This window comes from Enhydra lutris, unplaced genomic scaffold, assembly GCF_002288905.1.
Source record: "Enhydra lutris kenyoni isolate GAN:26980312 unplaced genomic scaffold, ASM228890v2 scaffoldscaffold35, whole genome shotgun sequence".
NCBI lineage: Eukaryota > Metazoa > Chordata > Mammalia > Carnivora > Mustelidae > Enhydra > Enhydra lutris.
This window is the reverse complement of record NW_019154119.1, coordinates 17851026-17869741: the sequence shown is the minus strand read 5'-3', so window position 1 is coordinate 17869741 and position 18716 is coordinate 17851026.

Below are 18716 nucleotides of genomic sequence, written 5' to 3'. Positions count from 1 at the left end.
ATTCACTGTGAGCTCGGCACAGGCTACATCGGTCAGCAGCGTGCCTTGGACGGAGCAGTCGGCCGGGGTCTTTACTAAAGGATGAACCAATGCCCAGGTGAACAAATGACCAAATTCACACTTTACAGGGTGTACAGCTAAGGCGAAACTGAGCTTTGATTGGTCTGCGTGTCCCTGTTTTATCTGGCTCCAGCACAGAGCTACGTAACCCAACCAACTATCCTATGCAAGAAACATCAAGATCTCCGATTAATTCCCCGAAAAGTACGCCCCCAACGATGTGTCAACATTGAAGGCCAAAGCTAAGACACTTGGGCAGGAACAGATGAAAAGTGAACTTGGCTATGGCTCGTGCGGTGCAGTCTCACATCTGCCAACTGCTTCTGTTTGCTCAAAGATGGAGAAATAGAAGACCCATTGTGAAGCTGTGAAAAAAATTCACGAGATGACAAAAAGGCAAAACCTCAGGTGAGGTAATACTTTGCCTTTAACATCGGCAGCTCCGCAGGTGCGAGTGAAGGGACTGCACACACACAAACGCTCCGCATTTACACATCACTTGAACTCAACTTGCAAGGGAAGGTTAAATTATGTCAGTGACATTTTTTAAATGCAAAAACAAGAGCTATAGCAAAGGCTGCAAGAAACTCCAACTACTGCCCTGAGGACTTGTGCTTTTTCTCCCAAATGCTATGGTAAAAACAATGGAAAGAACAGGCACCTTAGAATGGTGAGGAAAGCCTGAATTCCGGGTGAGGATACTGTGGGAGAGCGTGGGCCTTCATTCCAGAGCACTACAATGACTTTGTTCCGTGTCACCCGAGAAGGGGCAAATAAGCACCCTCGAGGACCCGGCCTTTCTCAGAGACTGGTTCCCCACAGTTAACAGGTGCGGGGTCCAGGACTCCAGCCCATCTCTCCCCCGTCCAAGCCCAGTGCTCTCCCCAGTTCCCACCACTTGCCTGGAAAGGGGGAGGGGATCAGACTGGCCAGTGCCTACTAGGGAAAGACCCATCCTCTGAGGGCACGGCATGCCGCCCTGCACAGCCTCCTCACTATGAAACTCCTTCTGAGTTATTCTACAGTTGACTTTGTCTTTTAATTTATATTGCTATGGAAGCAAAACAAAAACTTACAGAGAGAAGGTAATAAAATTGTCAACTCCGGAGCCAAGCACTGCACTAGAAACCACGAATTAGTTCCTTCACCTTTCCGTCTGTTGGCTCACCCTCGCTCGTGCCCATTTCACAGACGGTGAAGGTGAGCCGCAGGGAATGAGGGAAGTAATGCCTACAAGTCCAAAGCCAAGGCTTTCTCTGTTGACCAGTGGCTTCCTTCTCACATACCCTTTCAAAATATATTTGTCAGCCACGATGTTGGACTCTGAGACCCACACTTTCTCTCCTTCCGAACACCTTCTTGTAAGACTTAAACAGCCAGCACTCCTCATTTACCCACCAGAGTCAGACAGTAAGGAGCTTCCCCATAAAAGGAATTCTCTCCATAACCAAAATTCATGATTATAAGCACAACACATCTAAAATTCTGTTTTGATGACTTGTTTAATAAGCAATACAAAGTACTTCATGAACTACCAGACTATTTATTTAATAAATAATATCATCCTATGGGCCATTCCAATGCACTTCACATGCATTGAAACCTCTGTCTTCTTAATAACTGCATAATACACTTACTATCATTATTCTCATTTTACCAATGAGGACACTGACACCCAGAAGCACCCAGTAAATTATTGAAGATTGCACAGCTAGTAAGTCCATGCAAATTCAGCCCAGAGTCTGGGCTTTGGAGCACTTCCATTGTCCCTCTATCTTCTGTAGAAATTTTAATACTATATGGAATACATATATTAGCCTTCCTAAATGGAGAACAGTGAACCTAGCTGAGCCGCCTTCTATTTCTAGGCCAACTAGGGGAGCTTAGAGCGTCACATCCCCTAGACATTGCCCTGTAGTGCCCTCAGAGATAGTAAATTGCAAGGAATGACTGTCCCCTTGTCTGGCCCCAGATCGCTGCTCTCAGGGAGTCCTTTCAAATTCATACAGCTCTTCTAGGTATTCATTCTGCTCTCTTCTGTCACTAGCTAGGGATGCTAGCATATTAGTATACCCTATCCGTGGCTTTGCTTTATAATAATGATCTGGCCATGTATCCCTGTCAGATTCTCTTACACTGACACAGTAAATGCATGAGCTTTGTGACAGTAATGTGCTTCCCGTAGGACTTTTGTTTGATGGCTGTCTCAGCTAGATGTGGCCTTCTCATTCAGACACCTCCATACCCTCGGAGGAGAGGCATGCCAGTCTCCTGGGGAGGGAGACTCCATGGAGCTTGGCTGTTGGAGGAAGTCACCGCAGACACAGATCCGGCATTGTCAAGGCCTCTAGGACACAGTCATCTCATTATTGTGGAATGTCCCTCCCTGCCAAGCCCTAAGTCCTATAGCAGCTGAAACTTTCACATACAGAGGAGCAGAGACTCCCACAGAAGAAAAGAAGCAGAGCCGATGTCTGATGTAGGCTTTTGACAATTTAAATTGGGCAAAGTTTTTGGTTTCATCGATGCTGCTAAAAACCACATTTCCCGTGGTTGATCTGAACTTTGACTCAGAGCCTAAACACTTGGCAGAGGCGTGGCTGGCTCTGAGGTCTCACGTGGCAGAGGCGTGGCTGGCTCTGAGGTCTCACGTGGCAGTGGCTTCCTCTAACCACGGGGCCTGCAGCCTGCCATCCTCCCAGGTGTGGGGTTTCAGGCCCAAAGTCAGTAACCCCCCAGAAGCCCCTCTGGGTCACAGTACAGTGGCAGTTCTCAGAGAGGGTTCCCTGGACCAACTATGCCAGCATTCCCCAGGTATCTGCTGGACAGGCGAACTCCCAGGCTCCACCCCGGACCTGCTGAACCAGAACTTCTGGGGATGGGCTCCCATGACCTGTCCTTTAACAAGTGCTACAGGGGATCTTGAAGCCCCATGGGTTTGAGAGCTGCTGTAGTAGGAAAAAGAAATCAGACAAAGGAGCCAAAGAAAACAAACCAACACGGCTCATGAGCCATCACCGGGCATGTTAATGTGGAGTGAAGGGGACAGATGTCCTTGTTGTCTAATTCTGTCCCAGACCAGTAGCGCCTGACAGGTAGAGTAGATATAGAGAATACTGGTCCACCAATGGGCAGACCCGAATGCATCCAGAGCTCGTGCCATACACTCCTTGGTGAGAAAGGCAGGAAGGGCTTTGCAGAAGCCTTTACCTTCCCCAGCTTCTTCACTCACACGCTGATGACTCGGTTCTGTGGGAAGAACCGTGTGATAGTTAGGAACAGAGTTTTTGGGTGGGCCATGCTGTTGGGTGTCAAGGAAAGTCAGTTTGGCCAATAAACATCATCCTGAAAGGAGAGGTCCGCTCTGCCACTTTCCACGGCCTTCGGATCAGTTCATGCGAAATGCGTCTTGCTGCTACTCAGGGAAGATAATCAGATCAACCAGCCAGACGGAGAGGTGAGCAAGCGAAGACTGCTGAGGGACGAGCTGCAGTCCCGGGCTGCAGGGGAGACCAGGGGTCTGTCTGGATTAAGCTAAAACAAGGCATATTAGCCTAGAGTGTTGTGGTCTAAAATACCAGACCGTGTGGCGTAATATCAATAATTCATTGCTCACGGGGCTGAAGGCTGGAAGTCCAATTTCAAGGTATCAGCAGGGCCACCTTCTCCCTGTGTCCTGACATAGCCCTTTCCGTGTGAGCCCCACAGGTGTCTCTGCCTCTTCTTACAGGGACATCAACCATCTTAGATTAAGACCTGGTCCTCAATCTGGTTTGTTTGTTTTTTAATCAGAGTCAAACTAAGAATCTGCTTTATACAGAACCAAATCCAGTCTACTTTCTTGAGTAGCCTTAACCACCACCTTAAAGGCCCTATCTGCAAATACAGTCACCTTAGGAGCTAAAGTTTCAATACATGAATGGGGGGTACATAATTCTTTCTGTATCAGAAGGGATGGCAGGGAGTAAATGGCAGGTGTCCTAAAAGAACACTAGATAACAAAGCACCATGTGAGGTGAGTGGAATGGTTTCTACTGAGCCATCACACCCTAAATGTCTCCTCCTGCATCAGGCTGCCTGATTGGCAGAAAGTCTGCTTCCCCCTCTGCCTCTGTCCCCTCCACCCCTGCTCACTCACTCACTCTCTCTCTCTCAAATAAATGAATAAAATCTTAAAAAAAAAAAAAAAACTCTGAATGAGGTGAAAAGAAAGGAAAATAGTAAGGTAGGGCTATGAAAGAAATGACTGTAGTACAGAAAAATTAAAGCTGGGGGAGTTTACAAAATTGGGGATGGTATCCTCCATCAGTCTAAGTCCCTAATAACTAAAGCAATGGGAAAACATAACCGTTATAAAGTCTGGGTTGTTCACGGGATCAACAGCAGACTCTGTGAGAATTTATTATGTTCGCTGTTGTCCCCTCAAATCCCAACACTCTTCACAGTCCCTGGCACATAACCCAATAAAATGCCTGCTGAAGACTCAGCCCAGAGAACTTGGGACTCGTCTTCCTAAGCATACGAGCAAATTCCTTATAATAAATCTCCTTCTCTATGTATAGATACATTTGGCTCCTATCAGTTCTGCTTCTCTGGGGAACACCGACTAGCACAATGAGTTAATTCACTTTTTAGCACTGAGGGTGGAGGGAAATTTCTCTGGCGACTCTAAAAGAACACATAGTAATTACTGAAATGTATGCTAATGACATTGTTATAGTAGATTTGAAAGTATTAGCAGATACTTTCTCAATGTTTAAGGTGCATATAAACGCCACCAGATGATTAAAATGAAGACTGATCTGGTAGGTCCTGGGCGGGGCCTGACAGTCTGCATTTCCAACCACCCCCCCTGCTCCTAAACCCACACCAAGAGCAGTGAGCTCTTAGAGTATCTCTCAATGCCAGTGAGGGGACAAAGATGAAGAATCCATAGTCTTGCTCTCCCTAGGGGAGCCACCTTCCCTGCAGCCCCCAGCACTGGTATGGATGGCCGCTGTAGCTGACACTCACTGTATGGTGCCTCGTTGCCCAGTGCCCCGAATGTACTTCTCTGTTCTTTCCCAGATCACACCAAAGACTGCCTGGGATCACTCAGCTCTGTGTGTGGTTATACATCTGAGGCTCTTCAGGGGTCTTCTTGGATGGCATCCGTATCCTACCTCTAAGTATGCTACGGACACATGGTTCCTTTCTTCTTTTCCATCCATCCAATCTAATCTGTGTTCTGTTTCCCAAGATATCTCAAAATATCTGGCCCACTGCTGGCTCCCCTTCTTATTCTTAAGCTACACTACATGTTGTCTGCTAATTCCCTGGGGACTTGGGGAAGAAGAAAGCTGTTGTAATGTTCAGTTCACTTTCTTGATCCAGAAACCTAGGGCATTTTCAAAGACCCTTCAAGCAGTTCTTAAATATTATGCTGACCCAACAGAAAACATGTTGCCAAATGGAGAATCTTGTGTATTTGGCTGCTTCTTCACCAGAGCTCTGAACGAGGGTGCACAATGACATAACAAGACATACAGACTGCTTAAAGATCCTTTCTATTGAAATTTAACACGCACGTAGAAAAGCTATACAAAACTAGCAGGGTTCAGCTCCATGGACGTCAAAAAGGGAATGCACGCATGTAAGTAGCACCCAGATGGAGGAAGGGAGTGTCATGAGTAGCAGGTCAGAGCCCTGCCCTGCCCAGCCTGTATCCCATCTGCTCCCTCCTCCCACAGGCAACCCCAACTCTACGTCCATTGCACACATGAGTGCATGTATGGAGATGGAATCGAACAGCCTGTACTCTTTTGTGTCTGGCTTCTTTTGCTCAGCATTATCTTTGTAATAGACACCTATGTTTCATGTATAAATTTGTTCATTCTTATTTCTGTAATTAATGCACCAATTAATCACAATTTATCTGTTCTAGTCTTTTAAAAATGGCTTTATTGAGAAATAATTCACATAGCATATGATTCACCCACTTAAAGTGGAAAATTCAATGACTTTTAGTGTATTGACAGGCTGTGCAACCATCACCATCATCTAATAATCTAATTTTGGAACGTTTTTTGTTCTAAAAGAAACCCAGGGACTTAGTGTCCATTTCGCTATGCATTCCTCCCCCAGTCAGCCCCGAGCAACCACTCGTCCTCTTTCTGCATCTGTACACTCACCTATTCTGGGTTGCGTGTAAATGGAATCAGACAGGATGGGTGTTTTGTGACATGACATAATAATTTCAAGGTCTGCTGTAGCATGGATCAGTGCTTCATTTCTTTTAATCACTGAATATATTCCATTGTACAGATGGACCACTTCTCCCTGATTCATTCAACGGTTGATTAACATTTGGGTTGTTTCTGCGTCTTGGTTATTGTAAGTCATGCTGCAATAGGGTAGGCGGACGTGTACGGATGTGTATTTTCATTTCTCTCAGGGACACACCTCCAAGTACACCCGATGCGACGTGTGGTGACCCTGTGTTAAACTCTGAGGAACTGCCAAACTGTCTAACAATCTTCCATCCTGCCGGTGATGTATGAGGATTTTTGGTTTGTCCATCTCCCAACCAACACTTGCTCGTCTCTGTCCTTTGCATTACAGCCCTTCTGGTGGGTGTGAAGTGGCCTTCCATTGTGCTTCTCATTCTCCTTTTCCTGATAACTAATGATATGGAACATCTTTTCAAATGTTCACTGGCCATTTGTATACACCCTTTGGAGAAATATCTATTCAAATACTTTGCCCAGTTTAAAAATTGGGTTGTCTTTTAAAAACTGACTTGTAATTGTGAGTTCTTTATGCATTCTGGATACAAATCCCTTAGCAGTTAAATGATTCTCAAATGTTTTCTGCCATTTTATGGGTTGTTTTCGCACCTTCTTGGTGGTGTTGTCTGGAGCACAAAAGTTGTTAGTTCTTATGTAGCCCAATTTAACTATTTTCTCTTCAATCACACACTTTTGGTGTCTTACTTAAGAAGCCATTATGTAATCCAAGGCCACTAATATATAGTCCTATCTTTTAAAAGAATTTTATAATTTTAGTTTTTACAGTTGTGATCCATTTTAAGTTCATAGTTTTTTGTATGGTGTGAGGTGAGTGTCCAAAGTCATTCTTTTGCATGTACATATCCAGTTTTCCTGATTCTATTTGTTGAAATGGCTATTTTTCCCAAATGAATGGTCTTGGGATCCTTATCCTAAATCACTTGACCAAAGACCTGTGGGTTTGTTTCTTGATTCTCAATTCTATCCCCTTGATCACGTGCTTGTCCTTATACAACTACCACACTGTCTTGAAGACTGTATCTTTGTTCTGAGTTTTGAAATCAGTAATTTTGAGTCTCCCAACTTTGTTCTTTTTCAAGATTGTTTTGGCTATTCTGGGTCCTGTACATTTCCATATAAATTTTAGGAAAAGCTTGTCAATTTTTGCAAATATGGCATCTGGGATTCTGAAAGGTTCAGTTGAATCTGTGGATGTATTTTGGGAGTCTTGCCATATTGACAATATTAAATTCTATAATGTGGATATTTTCCTTTTATTGCATCTTTATTTCATTACTATTTTGCAGTGCTAGTATGAAAGACTTTCATTTCTTTTGTTATGTTTATTTTTAATTTATTCCTCTTGATGCTATCATAAATGGTGTCACTATCTTAATTTTATTTTAAGAATACTCATTGCTAGTGTACAGAAGTGAAACTGAGTTTTGCATACTGATCTTGTGTCTTGCAGCATTGCTGAATTTTTATTAGTTTATTAATAGATTTTTAGTGGATTCCTTGGGATTTTCTTAGGATATTTACAATATCATGCCCACTGAAAGAAGATGACTTTTCCTTTTCCAATCTCGAGGGTCTTTTTCTTCTTTTTTCTTTTTTTTAATTGTGTAATTGCCATGACTAGAACCTTCAATGAAATGTAAAATAGAATTGGCAAGAGCAGGCATCCTTGTCTTATTTCTGATCATTAGTGAAATTTTAAATTTGGTTTATTATGCTTTCCAACTCTCGGTCTTTCTATAGCTTCTTTTTACTGATATTCAATGTCAGTGTCATCTTACTTTCCTTTAATTTTTAGAGCATAGATTCCTGACAGTATTTATAACATCTGCTTTGAAGTCTTTCTCTGCCAAGTTCACCTGCAAAGGCAGTTTCGGAATGCCTGCTTTCTCTCCCCTCTGTGTGTGGATCATACATCCCAGTCTGTTTGTACGTCTCTTACTTTTCACTAGGAACCTGTACATTTTGTAGGTAACGCACTGTGGTCACTCTCTATACGAATCCTCCCTCCGAGAGGTGGCCATTCTTTGCCTGGTCATTTGTTTATTTCTTCATGGACTTGGCTGAAACAGAATCTATTACATCTACTTCCTTTGCAAAGCAGTTTCTCTTGTTCCTGCTCGGATTTTTTCCCCCATTTTTTTTTTTTTTTTTAATTCTTTTAGCCTTGCTACCTAGAGGCCTCACTTCTGGGCCAGCATCAACTCTTTATGAGTCAAAGGTTGTGCATAAGTCCCCTTACCCAGGAATATCTTTACCCTTGGTCACTGGATGATTGTATGCTTTGAGGTTGCTATCAATTTAGGGAGTTTGGATTTTTTGTCCCCTGCTCTCCAGGGACTGGTAGCTTGGAGATCCCCTTATGATGAACCCCGAGAGAGTGCAGCTTTGGACATCCATACAACCCCCCAGGCTGCCAGGACTGAGTGAGGTTTCAGTCTTAAGCCTGGCTTTCTAGCTGAGGTCCCTCGACAGGCTCTGCCTCCATCAGTGCTCAGGCAGAGCTCATGGTGAAGTCTCTTGGCCAGTGAGGCTTTTCTGCTGGTTGTTGACAGGTCTGGGATGCCTTCAAGGGGACGCCTGCAAGTCTACCTCACGTCCTGCCGCTTCTGACTGGGTGCAGTCTAGCACAAGCTCCCGGCTCTCCTGACGCCCTGAGTTGTCTCATGCTGAGAGGGTTCTTCGTGACCATCTCTTTGCCTGGTTCTTCCCATTAAACTGCCTCCTCTGCCATTTTACATGCATCTTAGAGTTAGTAGCCCACTCTTCGTTACTCTCCACCAAGATCTCCATTCTTTTCAACAATACCCTTGGGAATGGATTTCTCCCATCCTGTTCCAGTCAGCCTCCTCATCAGAGCTATGGAGCATTTTTTCTTTATGACCAGCCTTTCCCCATAGACAGAGCCCCTGGATCACTCAACCAGCACCGCATGCAGGAATCCACTTCTCCCAGAGTCACACCTCTCTTTACAATGGGCACTTGGGAAGGGTGACCTCTATTTTTCTTGGCTTGCCCTTCCAGATGTGGAACACTTTCCCTGCAAGCAAGCTGGGGCAGGGGCCACAGAAGTCCCAGTAGTCCCATCTGCTTCGACTGGGTGGGGTAAGATAGACGGGTCATCTCTGTCCCACCTCTCTGTAACTGAGCTTCTGCAACACAGGGCTGGGGATGAGGAGAAACCCTGTTGTCTGCCCCCCGATGAGGAGCTGGGGAAGAGGGAGCCCCTTTCTAGCTGCACTCGCCCACAGGAGAGCTTCTACAGCATGGAATGGGGGAAGGGAAGTTAGTGAAGCAGGTAGTGACTCAAATGGCACTAGGAGATTTAGGTTTTCTTGAATTAATTTTTCCCCATTTACTGTGTGTGTGTGCTTAGGACAAATTCCAGAGAGTTTAAAGGATTGTTTTCTGATTTGATTTTAACCAGTTAGTTGTCACTTTGCTGCAGGGAAGTCGTGCTGAGCTCTGAGCTCCCTGCCTAGTCATTCCGGAGGTCCCACCTCTCTTCAAGTGTCCTGGGTGGATATCTGGGTTGCTTCAGGCTTGGCACTATCATAAAATGACGCTTCTAGGACCAGCCTTGCATGCACTGTCCGTAACAGAGGCACCCCTTTCTGCGGGGTGTGCTAGGTGCGGAATCCCTTGGTGATGGGGCGGTGGCTGTGCAGCTTTAATTGTCAACATTACCCACATGCTTAAAAAACTACCCATGATGCTCCCAGGGGAGCCTGATTTATCAATCTTTTTGCCATAGTATTTTAGTGGATTAAAAATGTTTGAAAAATATGAATATTCAGTTGTGAACCAAAATTTTAAAAGTGAATAAAAGAAGAGAATCAAAAAATATATTTCTATTTTTTAGCATAGTCTATTTTCAAAGTGAAAAAAATGTCATTTATAGTTCCTACATCCAAATGCCTATGTGCCATATACCCAGCGCAGAGTGAGCCCAGCAAAAACATTCCCCTCTCCGTCAAAATTCAGCCTGTGATATAAACTGGACATTGGTGGGACAGCCTCATCCAGCAGTCTGCCCGCATCTGTGCTCCGGGCCCCGCCTGTCACCGTGGGCTCTCGGGCTTCTCCCCAGTCCTCGCTCTTCATTCTTGTCCACATTATTTCCTCTTTCCAGAGTCCCCAGATTTGGCTCCCTTGGTCACACCTGAGCTGTTGATGACAAGACCGCCCTCGCCAGCTTTGACTCGTGGTGCCCCTCAGACGTGTATCGACATTCTGGTTCTTCCCACTCCTGCTGCCGTCTATGGGGGACTCATGGGGATGACGGTGGTTAACTCCCCAGCATCTATTCTAATGTTTCCTGGATGCAATGCAAGTTGGAGAACTGAGCTCAGATCGAGTTGTGGGAATGATTAGTGTAAGAGCAACGCCATCTCTTTTGCCAATTAGCTGATTCATAATGAACATGTGACAAATTTCAGGCAACCTGTGAGGAAAAAATTGAGAGGCTTCTTAAGAAAGTCTATAGTCTCTCACAGTGTGTGTGCGTGCGAGTGTGCATGTGTGTATCTCACTCTCCCTCTTCCGATGGATATGAACAAGGAGCAAAGCCCTGATTTTCTGGCAGCTGTGTCTAAAGTACAGACAGGAGGAGGCTGCAGTCAGTCACATGGACAGCAGAGCAGAGACCACAGAAAACTTAAGCATCATTTGTGAGCTGAAAACACCAACAACCAACCCTGAAGTTTCTTCTCTCTCTGAAGTTAGCTATTTGAGATTTTAAAAATTGCCCATTGTTTAATCCAGTGTAAACCAGTTTTTTTTAATTGCCCACAGTCAAAAGGATCTTAGTAGAGTAGTTAACTTCTTTGAGTTTGAACAGTTTTTCCATAAGTAGAAATGAAATGACGGCTGCCTCATAGAATTTTTATAAATTATTTTGTAAAAATTACATTACAAGGCACGTGGGGGAATCCCTTGTTAAAACACCTGACATGTGGGAAAGGCATGTTCATTTTTGATACACGAGTGAAGGAAGGAAGGAAAGAGGAAGGAATACATGAATAAAACTCTGTTTTGACAGAAAGAGCAGTAGAAGGAGCTGAGTTACAATTCTGTTAGAACATAAGCTCCAAAGGTTGGGGTTCCTTGTCTTTTTTTTCTGTTCCCTCACATATTCCAAGCATCTAGAACAGCTCATGACACATAGTAGGCAGTAAACATGTATGTGGCAGTTACTAGGCTCATGAGGTCAAGAATGAAGCTAAGTTTATTGATTCAACCAGCTCTAACAGGCACCTACTATGGGTCCCACACTGTGTGAAGACCAGGCACCCAGTGTTGATAAGCCCGTCCTGTCAAACTTCTTCCCAAGCAGGGAAAGATGTGTCCACTGGTTCAGTGGAAGAGAGGGTACCGTGAGTCATACAAAGTGTCATGAGGGCTTAAAGGAGGACAGACCAAAGACACCTGAGTGTCCACGGAGATTGCCCAGAAGTGAGACCTAAAGAATGAACAGTTCTTCTGCAGGAGGTAAAGAAAATGCAGGCTTCGCGCACTTCAGAAACAACAGGTACAAATTATCTGCTGGGTGATTGTTAAAGGTGTGATTCAGGCGTGTCTGAGGATGGCAGGAGGGGAGACAGGACAGGGAAGTACTAGTGCTTAAATTGTGAATCCTAAGCCAGTGACTTCAGTTTTTTTCATTAATAAAAGTGGGAGCTTTGGAACAATTTCAGATTCTACGATGGTCCGGTGTGTGGAGGAACGTCGTTCTGGATTTGTCAGGCTCTGTGTGGGTGGGCGACATGTCAGCTTGTGAGGGGTTGCAAGGGTACCCAGTACCTCAACTGGGGGCAAAGTCAAAATAAGGCTGAATCCTCAACTTTGTTCTCAGAGAAAGAGCACAAAGTGAATCTTCTACATGTGAAGAAAGAGCCAGAGTCATCTGTTGCCTTTGGCTTCTCTCAAGGGAAAGGGGTCTTAGCAGCACTGGCTTCTTCACTCTGGGGCCAGGTCTTCAGTCACCTCCACAGCCTGCTTGTCAGGATCAGTGACCAGGGACTGGGGAGCTTTTGGTCCCTACACACCAAGTCCCTCAGTGATGCAACCAATGTGGGTCAGTGCGATGTTCAGAAATGAAAATGAGATTCATGAGTCTCTTCTACAACAGAAACAAGCTAGGGATTTTTCTTTAAGTTAAAAAAAGCTGTTTTGTATGACAAGGAAGAGAAGATATTTCAAAATTGCAATAGAAAAGAGCAATTTACTTATTAACATCTTGAGGAAAAACACTAAAATTTCTATTTCTGGTGCTGTGTTAAGCCCTTCAGACACCACCATCTCATGTAACCTATGGTAGTCCCATGAGACAGTTCCTTTTATCTCTGTCTTACAGATGAGAAAGCTGAGGTCCAGAGGTCATAACTTGGCCAATGTTACACTGGCTACACCCAGCTCGAAGCAGGTTGGTCGTACCGAGCCACCTTCATCATGGTTCAGGGGACAGAATCCTTTATTTGTGATCAAAAGATACAAACACCATTTGACAGCCATCAGCCTGCATTGAATTAAAATATCCTCCACCTTTCCTTTCTTCATCCATCAAGTCTACACTAGGATAACATCCGCAGCCCATTGCCCAAGTTTTCTTTGAGGACTACATGAGAGATGATGCCTATCAGTTGTTTTGAAAATAACCAAACATGGCATTCTATCTGGTGCTTTATTCTGGTCCGTGATACTCGGGACCTGGCTTCGTGCTGACTTTAGTAATCAGAGACCTCCAGAAAATAATGAGCCTTCCTCTGTAACATAAAATTAGGGAAGACTCAGCCCGTGCCCAAAGGCAGAACATGAGGCCCAGACATTTTCCTCTGCCGGGAATGACAAAAGCAGACACTGTTTATCATACTTTAATTCTTTTTCTTTTTGATCAACATGCATGTAAGAAGTGCTTTTGCAAAGTTAGGTTTCATCTTCAGTGTTGTTCGTGATACTCAAAATTAGTTACCGTAGAATACAATAATTCCTGTAAACCACTCAACCTCAACTATGTCAGCAAGGACCCATTCTTCATAACTATTGCACATTGATTGTTCTCATGCTTGCTGCAGAGCATTTTAATGTGCACGACATTTTAATGTACAATTATAGTAGAAAGAAAGTAACCTAAGCTATTAGCAGAACAGAGCTTTGAGATTTTTCTTTTTTCCTAAGGTTGGATCTACAAAGAAAGAAGCTGCTTTAAGTGGGGCCTAGAGGGAAAGCCAGCAGCATGGCTAGCCCCCCCACCCAGTTCTGCCAGACCATTACAAAAGCCCACGTGGCCTGAGCTGGGCCAAGAGTGAGCACGCATGCCTCTGAACACAGGTGAGAGAGACATGGCCAGGCTGACTCGCCTTTCTGAGCTCTGGCGTGGGCTTTTGTGTCCACCTCTTCTGTTGTTCTGGGAGGACTGAATGGTTTTCCTGCCTTAGCTCCTTCACAGTGTCATCCTGGGAAAGTCACTTCCCTTCAGAGATTCAAATAATACCCCACTAACAAGGGTTTTCATTATCTGCCATGCCTCCAGGAAGTCCCTTCCCAGTGGGACCTCCACATAGCTTCCGAGCCCCTGGAAGGCCTAACTGGGCCATACCAGAGCGTCTCATTGCTCTGCTCACCAAACCAACATTTCTCCTCATACTCTTGCTCAACCAGCTTCAATTCAGCCTTGAGGACTTGGCTCGGGTGTGCCTTGCCCTAGGAGGCTTCCTCCGAGACCCTCGAGTGGGCTTAGGTAGACCAGCTCTCTTGACATGTTATTTTAATTTTCACTATTGTAACTGTCCATTAGAGCCACATGCCTCTCTGTCCTGCTAAACTTTCAGCTCACCTTGAAAAAGAAAAGTTCTTTGACAATGTTAACACACTTCTGTTATCATAGAGCCATACTCCCATGGGATGATGGTGCTTATTAATTGACTGATGAATTAAATCAGAAATTGTAAAGATTGGAGCATTATCTTTCCAAAGGTCACCACTGTGTTTCATGTGGCCATTCATATTCATTTAGCATCAAGATTAGTAGGAAGTGCAAAGGTATGGTATTGATGAAATGCTGTTCATAGACATTTATGCTGAAACTAGATATTATTATGAACTAATAAAAGGAATGAAAATATGCCGTGCACTCCTCTAATACTTTGCAAACATCAACTCACAACACCTTAACACAGCCTTATGTGGTAAGTGCTATTACTGACCCCAGTTCAGATGAGGAAGCATCTTATGTAGATATATGCATATGGATGTGGACACAGATACAGATATAGATGAAGTGACTACGTCAAGGTCAAAGAGGGAAAAAAAGAGCTGGATTCAAATCCAGGTGATCTGTGCTCAGGACCTGTGCTCTCTGCAGTTAGACCGGGGATTTGTACAGTGTTCTTCTCCTTGGCCTCATCAACCTTATTCACACCCCCTTCAGAGCAATTACCTGGTTTTATCAAAATTATCTGTTTTCATTTCATTTTACTAGGTTTTGCCTAAAAGACTGTGAGTTCTTAAAGAGTTAAGATCGTATTTCCTGGCACCTTGAAGAGTGCCTGGCACATAATAAGTGGTGTTTAGTTTTTCTTTTTCATTTGTTCTTATTTAATGAGTAGAGGACTGAAAATTCCTTGAGTTGTGGCATCACCATATCCATCTAAAAGAATCTCCAAGTAAATGCCGAAAGCTGTAAATGCCTAAGTGTTCAAACCAGTGCTGCCTTGCTCTGCCTCCAAAGATCCCAGGTATCCAGTGAGATAGTAAAAGTTGTTTCCAAAAAAGGGCCATCTTGTTCAATGGTTCAGAAATATGAAATGTGATATTAGAGTCCCCTTTCATATTGAGGAAATAAATCAAGTCATGGTATGATCCACCCACCTGTGTGGACGCTACGAATGAATTCTCAGCAACAACCTCACTCAAACCCCCAATGGAATAATTTTAGGGGATATAAAGAGACTTTGAGTTTGCTTCTAAGGTTGTAATTCAACAGTCATTCTAGGAGCAACAGAAAGAAGAGAGAGGAGAAGGAAAGAGAAGAGAGTAAAGGACCATCTCCCTGGATCTGGAGAAGGTAAAGGGGAGGAAGCTTCCTACAAGGGATGAACACAATGCACACAAACCAGAATGGTCTACAGATCTGGACTGCAGTTGGAGAGGTTGGGAACAGAGGAGACTGTCCCAGGGATTCAGGTGGAGCTTTCTAAAGCCCACCGGGAAGACACTGGATGCCAAAGCCTACAACATGTGTTCTCAGCCTTGCTTTGGCCGAACCTCAGATTCCCTTATGAACTTTGAAATTAGTGAGTTTAAATGCACGTGGAGTTTAGGAAGCTTTGAGCTGGGGCCATACATAGGTTATCATGTCTGAGGCCTTTTGCCGATACATTCATTTCTTGAAACTGTAGATGTACTAACTTTCAAGAGACCCAGCTGGTTCTGTCTCACCCAGTTAGAGTCCAAAGGAATCCGTGTAATTCAGACCCTCCCATCCATATAGATGTACACTCAGACAGTCTAGGATTGTCTTCCAAAGTCAACTGAAGCTGAAAAAGAGAGTTACATCCTGTGTCCTGGGACCTCTTCAGTTTTCTCTCAGAACACCACTGTGAGGTGCATTTTGACAAGACAGACCCCCCACTCAGACACGTCCCTCCAGCATCCTCATTCTGTCTTGTCACACCTGCTTCTTGTTTTCCCCACCCCTCCCCAGATTTACTTTCTACCTGCTTCAGGGGGAAAAACATAAAAATAATATCGACCAAATTGGTTTTTTTTTTAATTAAAAAGACAGTAGTAAATTCAGTTCAACAAGTATTTGTAGAATCTCTACTGTGTGTCTGACACTGAAGAATTTAAAAAAAAAAAATGGACAAGGCACAGCCCCTGCAGGAAGCCTGAAGATGGAGGAATAAACATATGGAAACAAGAAAATATGAATAAGAAGAAACAGAAGGTTCCTAATGGGGGAGAATCCACAAATGTATTAGACTTGTGTTCCACTAGATGAACCCCTTGTACCTTCTGTTTCACAATCATCCAAATGTTTATTCAGACAGATATTTTGGGGGTCCACTCTAGACTCAAGTGAGTCAGCATCTTTAAGGCAGGACCCAGGAGTCTGCATTCTACCCAGCACCCACAGAACGCAGCGTGTCCTTCTCCGAGACCCATCGTGCAGGCAGGACAGTGGAGGGTGGGTAAGGTTTCAGAAATCAGAGATCTGAAAAGCATGCTCTGCAGAAGGAACAGCAAGGCAATGACAACGAGAAAGCCCTTGGGGAGCCCACTGGAAAGGAAAACACTTTGGTGTGGGCACAGAATACTGAAGACCCACAGGCAATGCGCTGAAACCTGAACTTCTGTGTCCTGCCTTCTTGAGGCTATTATCATTTGTTTGCAGCAGGCTAAGGAAGAAATCCACACTTCGGTTAATTTTTGTTAAGCCTCTTATGTCATGAGGATATCTAATCTCCTTTTCACTCACTCTGGTTTCCTAACAGGATCTATAAAAACAATATGAGGTGGGTTGTTTTTGTTTTTGTTTTTGCTTTCTTTCTTTCTTTCTTTCTTTCTTTCTTTTTTTTTGTTAAACCAACCTTAATTTAAAAATCTGGCTCCATCACACATAAGCTCTGTGACCTTGTGCAGTCACCTGTCACCTGTGAGCCTCAGTCTATGCAGCAACAAAGCAGTCATGATAACAATAAATTGTTGCTAAGGCTTAGAAGAGGGGCACAGGAGGGACGTGGGCAGAGCAGCACTCAACGAAGGGAAGGGGGAAGGCCTTCTCTGTGCGAGGGGCTTCCAGAACGCTGTAAAACAAGTTTGCTGTTACTGACTTCTCCTCGGATTTAATAACTCACCCTTTGATTCTAATCTTCAGATTCAACTGTCTACCTGGCATATTTATGATCCCACTGAATTTCAACTTGCAAATCGCTTTTAAGGCCCGGCAGCCTGGGACAGCATTAAGGCCTTGTGTTGGGATGGCCTGGTGCCAAGGCAAATGTTGACTTGGCTGAGGGCTTGGCGTTCAGTTGGTGCTTGATGCTTTAAAGAAAATGCAAAGCCGGGAGCCTTTTTGGAGGAACAGAGGGGCGGGCTTCTCAGCTGGCGCATGAGAGCCACACAGGTGCACTGCCTCCCGGTGACAGGGGGCGAACATTTGACCTGAGAGTCTGATGCATTCGTCCCTGGGAGTGCCTGGAGCAAGTGCAGCCCTGGGTGTGGGGAGCCCTATTTGACTTGGCCATGGGCCCCGCAAACCTGGCGGTGGGCACAGCCCAGAGGAAAACAGCCTTGACATTGACTCTGGTCACTGCTGTGCTCTGGGCCACCTGTGAGTTTCACAACCTGCCTTCCCTTTCCCACAGCGTCTGAGCCAGTCGGTTTGTGTTCCTGGAGAAAAGAGATCCCATTGCTCTCTGCTGTAAGTCTCAGTCTCTGCTCAGGTCGGCGCCTAAAGGCACTCACCTGTGCACACCTCTGAGCAAGGCGCTGGGCCAGCTGCTCTGTCAGAAGCCTTTGTTAATTCTGGGTCTCTCTCCTGTTTCCAAGCATCTATAAATATACAAGTTCTATTGCAATGGGGAGAAACTAACATTCATTAAGCACCTGCTTCGAGCCAGGTGCTTTCACACACAGAACCTTGTTTGATCCTCAAAGCAAGTCTGTGAGAAGGAGTTAATATCTTTATTTATTGGATAAAGATATCAGGTGACGCATCCGAGGAGCCAAGATTTGGATGTGGCCTGTGACTCTCCAAGTTCATGTTCTTTCCACTCAACTATGCTGCCTCTTAACGTATTCTAGAAGACAGCAGGAGGCAGGGTTGGGGGACCTAGATTCCAAGCCAAGTTCTGACAGTGGTTGGCCAGAGACAAATCCGTCCTTCTGTCTCCGTGTCTCTCTCTCTTCAGAAAATGAAGGGTGTAGACAAACTGCCTCTGAGGGCCCTTCCACTTTTAATATATATCACAAGCTTGCAAACCAGCACCAAAGAGGAAATGTGGGGTGTGGGTGTCCTTTGCTTCTACTAGTTCTGCCACGGGAAGCTCTCTGTGTTCAGGGAGGGACAGACAAATCACGGGGTCTCGATGGAATGCCACTGTGGTCCCACGGTCGAGTGAAGACTAAGGTATGGGTGGGCCCCTTTTTATCTCAAGACAGACGGTCTTTAATAAAGGCAACTTGCACAGCAGAAAGAGGCAACACACAGATGGAGCCGATATTCCGAACAATAGTGATCGGCACGTACTGACCCACGGCCCCTCAGCAAGGACACTGGCAGAGAAATGCAACCATCTCCCTATTTGGCGCATACGTGAGGAAACAGAAGCTCCGAGGAGCTGCACACATAGCCGGTAAGGGAGGCACTGG